Source organism: Mus caroli, chromosome 1 (assembly GCF_900094665.2).
Source record: "Mus caroli chromosome 1, CAROLI_EIJ_v1.1, whole genome shotgun sequence".
NCBI classification, from domain to species: domain Eukaryota; kingdom Metazoa; phylum Chordata; class Mammalia; order Rodentia; family Muridae; genus Mus; species Mus caroli.
Genome location: NC_034570.1, coordinates 97,876,066 through 97,881,115, shown reverse-complemented (window position 1 = coordinate 97,881,115; position 5,050 = coordinate 97,876,066). Strand labels below are relative to the sequence as shown.

The 5,050-nt window shown below is 39.8% G+C and overlaps 1 long non-coding RNA gene across 1 annotated transcript in view; it reads right to left on the bottom strand.

Moving 5' to 3' along the window:
• The window catches only part of LOC115031915, a 4,933-nt gene extending 3,851 nt beyond the window's left edge, over window positions 1–1,082 (bottom strand). The window contains exon 1 of the long non-coding RNA XR_003837550.1: window positions 1,043–1,082. This is a non-coding gene — a long non-coding RNA (uncharacterized LOC115031915). The remainder of the gene's footprint in view (window positions 1–1,042) is intronic.
• Window positions 1,083–5,050: the final 3,968 nt, after the last annotated feature.

Here is a 5,050-nt window from a genome sequence, read left to right as displayed (position 1 = left end):
AGGGAAGTGGGGGGCGCTATGGGGGACTTTTGGGATAGTATTGGAAATGTAATTGAGGAAAATATGTAATAAAAAAAAAAGAATCCCACAGGTCTTTTCACTAGGACTCAAAAATTACATACACATTTAACCTGGTTGGCTGCATGTAGAAACCAATACTGAAATCAGTTTATCCTCATACATTTTCTACGATTGCTGTTTTCTTGTCTGGTATCCAGTACTGCTGTTGAATAGTCTGACAAGGCTCTGATTTCCTTTCTATTGGCCTTTGTTCAATCCTTGTCTCCTCAAAGGCTCCCACTTCTCAGAATAGTCTTGAATGCATTGACACTGGAGACAACTTCCCGAACATAACACCAATCAATAGCTCAGGCACTAAGATAAACAATAAATAAGTGGAATCTCATGAAACTAAAAAAGCTTCTGTAAGGAAAGAACGCCATCAAAAGATCAAAACATCAGCCTACAGGATGGGAAAGAGATCACCATCAACTCCACATCTGACACAGGGCTGATATCCAAAATGTATAAAGAACTCACGAAACTAGACATCAACAAACGGAATTATCCAACAAAAATGGGGTACAGACCTAAACAGAGAATTCTCAACAGAGGAATCTCAAATGGCCTATAAGCACTTAAAGAAAAGTTCAACACTTTTAGCCAGCAGGGAAATGCAAATCAAACTGACTCTTACAGTCTATCTTACACTTGCACAATGACTAAGATAAAAAAACGCAAGTGACAGATAGTTCATGCTGGCAAGGATGTGGAGCAAGGGGAACACTCCTCCACTGCTGCTAGAAATGTAAACTTGTACAGCCTGTCTGGAAATCAATATGGCAGCGCCTCAGAAAATTGGAAATCATTTTATCTCAAAACCCAAGACTACTCCTGGGCATATTCCCAAAGGGCAACCTATCCTATAACAAGGACAGTTGCTCAGTTGTGTTTCTAGGATATTTATCCATAACAGCCAGAAATGGGAAACAACCTAGATACCCCTCAACAAAAGAAGGTAAAAAAGAAAATGTATACTTACACATTGGAGTATCACTCAGCTGTTAAAAACAATGGCATCATGAAGTTTGCAGGCAAATGGATGGAACTAGGAAAAAAAAATCATTCTGAGTGAGGTAACCTAGACCCAGAAAGTCAAACATGTTATATACTCACTTGCAAGTGGATATTAGCTGTAAAGTAAAAGATAATTGTGCTGCCGAGAGAAGCTACAAAATAAGGAGGACTTAAGTGGTGGAGGAGGTGCACAGGGATCTCAAAGGGAAGGCACAGTAGAACAGATTTTACAGATGGTTTGGGGGCAGGTGGGGTTGGGAACAGGAGAGATTTGATGGGTGATAGGAGGAAGGAAGAAAATATTGGGAGAAACAACTGGAGTTAGGGGTCATTTTGGGATAGCACAATGGAAACAGTGGAATTATGAGAGTAACCCTAGCAAAGACTCCAAGTAATGGGGGATAGGGAGTCTATTCATCTTCTGTAACCAAGCAAAGCTTCAAGTGGAAGGATTCTGACACCAACCCATCCACCAAACATTCGACCTACAGTTTGTCTTGCCTCCACAGTGTACTGGGACTGAAGCCTAGTAGAATCATCAAAGAGATACCAGAGAGACTTTAACTGATAGGATCAGATACAGAGTCCCACAATCAAACATTAGCCAGAGCTCAGGGAGTCTGGAGGAGGAGGAGGAGGAGGATTGGAGGATTGGAGGATTGGAGGATTGGAGGATTGGAGGATTGGAGGATTGGAGGATTGGAGGAGCCAAAGAGATCAGGGACACTCACAGAATATGGTTCACAAAATCAACTGCCTGGGACTCATGGGAACTTGCAGAGATCAGGGAACCTGTACAGGACTGACTTAGGTCAACTAAACATTTCCCTGTTTGCATTTGTGTTGTGGACCAGCTCCAGCAGAGGACCAGGCCTGAGTTGGGTAGATTTAGTGGGATATGGCAGGATGTAGGAGGATGTAGAAGAATGTAGCAGGATGTCCATTTCTCTTCCCCAGGCCATCCCAGACCACTGCTAGCTACTTTATTAAGAAGGCAAAAGTAAGGCAAGTAAGAAACACCAAAAACAACTGTAGACAATTTTATCCAGAGTCGAGCATCAGCAAGGACCTTTCTACTGGGAGCCGGAACTTATTACCATGCCAGTGAATGGCTCTACCACTTCTGTCTAATATTCTGTCTCAGTAACACAAAGGTAATCAAGCAGCCTTCAAGTTCTGAGTCTTCCCTGGGATTTAACCTTTCAAAGTCTTTCTAGCAGTCTAGGTACATGTCTGAATCTGCAGATGAAGTGGAATGGAGAGTATCCAAGAGAGGGACAAATAAAATAAAAGAGAGAATCAGAATGCTATATTTGACAAGGAATGTCCTAGCTCTATAAATAGATCTTTGATATCAAGGGCAGTCTGGAGACTCTTTTCTTTGGAAGGTCATTCAGCTGTCTAGGTTTTGGAAAATAAATTTAAATGTCCATCAAGGGGAAATTCCACACTTCTATATAAAAGGAAAGAAAATGTATAGAGAGATGACAGACTTTATTGTTTTGGGTAGGCTTTCTTCCTGGAAGATTATGTAAATTCATTTCAAAATTATTTCTGGAGAGCAATGACCTTGTTTAAAGAAAACTGTGGCAAGAGGAAAAACAGTTAAATGTGAGGGTGATGAGGATGATAGAATTGGGTTTATATTTACTTTGAAACATGCACAGGGACATGCACCCCCACCCCACGATTCCATAGAAAGATGGATAGGTGATAGATGTGTTAGAAACCAGGAAAGTTAGATATTGGTGTTCAGGGTGAAATCTCCTCACTCCTCCTGTGTTCTTGTGTATTTAAAACATTTTATAATAAAATGTTAGAAAAAACAAAATTTGTGGTGACAGAGACAGAGGAAGGAATAAGAAGACAAACTCAGATCCTCGGGTCCTCGGGGGCAGTGTTTCTACATGCTTCTTAGCACTTCTGTTCTAAAGACCTAGAGGTGACATTGTGTCTGGAATCCATGCTGCTTTGAACCTGATATGACAAGCAAGGCCAAATTCTGCCTTTGGGGGACTCCCAATCCAGGTGCTGAGCATTTTACAAGAAATAAGACATATCAATTGATATTGGCCATGACTATAGGATGAATTCTTGACAAACTGATCCAGAACAATATTTCTTATGTCATTTGCTTCATTTATATCCATATTTAACCTGGTAATTTACATTGGCCAGTTCTGAAGATGATGGTCTGGGCCAATGGAAGCTGAGAGGTCTTGGCCAAACGGCCTTTAGTCTAAATCAGTATAATTCGGTCTTGATATCAGAATTATGGGCTCAATCAGACCAGTTTGATTTGTGTCAGCCATCACTCTTAGGAAGAAATACAACTTTGATCTTGGAGTTATCTCTTGATGTTATTACCTTTGTGACAAAATGAAAGTGAAAGCAAGTTTATCTCATGTATACTTTTTGTTGCTTTTAGAAAAGTAATTTACTTATGGCCCCAGGAGGTACCTGATAGGATTAACTCCCTAGTCATTTATGAGTTCACTTGGGCGTAAACATTTTTCCTTTTAAGAGAACACTCTAATAAAGTCTTTTAAAAGCCAATAGCATTAGGGAAAGAATGCAGAGAGGTTGCTGCAGGAGATATTTTATAGAAATAGAAATATCAAGTGTACATTTATCTTATGTAGTCAGCTACTTCAATGTTGCTGCTGTTGCTTATTGGGGCCTTGACTAGAATGTGTTGGGACTTGTGCAGTCAGTGTCATGAGCTGTAATCACAGGCTCTGAGAGACACTGTAACTGATCTTTGCAATTGATACTGAGCTGTTCTTTAGTGGGTATTGGTTCAAGGATCCTCTATGCATGTTGCTATCTGCAGTTATACAATGATAATTCTTTCCTTTTTCTTCGTGTTGGTTTCATCAGACTTCATGAGCAGCACCAGTAAATTAAAAACAAAACAAGCAAACAAATAAACAAACGAAACTGCCATATTTTGAAGGCTCTGTCAGTGCTTTGAACATTATTTAAAAGAACTGCTTACATTTCCACAATTGGAGGTTCCATGACTTTAGTGAAATCTCTTCATTTTACAAATGAAGAGATGGGGGCTCAGGGATCCATATGATTTACTATGGCTTTTAAAGAGTAAATGGCAGAGCAGTTGCTAGGCATTTGTTCTCCTGGTCACCGGTTAAACTTTTCCTCTTCCTGACATCACTAGACCCATTCACAGCAGGACTTCTATTTGTTATTTAGTACATCCTCTTAAACACCAAGTTATGAATAGCTTTGTTCATATTTGTTAGGAAAACAATCACTCTCAAAAAGTATTGCCTATTAATAAGACAAATAGACTGATTCAAGTGAGCAAAATATTTAAACAAGCACTTTCCAAAATAAAATATACCAATAACTGTAATCTCCTGACTATTATCATCATTAGTCAGGAAAATGTAAGCATAGTCCACCATGCGATATAATTGATTACACACTCACTGAAACAGCTTGTATGGGAAAAACTGTATGAATACCAAGTTCTGAAGAAGATGAAGCATAGTCAGAACTCTTTTGTTGTTTGCTCGAGACAGTCAAAGTAGCCACTACTACTGGGCCAGAACACACTATGTAGCCCAGGTTAACCTTCAGACTCACGATCCTCCTTCTGAGCTTCCACAGTACTGAGACTACAGGTGAGTGTCACCCAAACCTATTGTCAGTAGAACTGTACCCTTCTGCTGGGAAGTTAAATGCGGGCAAGAGCGTGCAAAACTTCTTGTAGGTTTTGTAAAGTTAGATGTACATTTGGGTACAAACCACTGAACATGACAACAAATACCCACATAGAAGCCTGTGCACACATGATCCAACATGGGGTAATTTGTAACTTGCAAAAACTCAATTTATTTCTTTTTTGAGTCAAGATGTATGTAACTCAAGATGGTCTCAACATGTAATCTAGTTGAGGTTAGCCTTGAACTTCAGAAGATTCTCTTGTCTCTAGGCAGAGAGTGCTGGA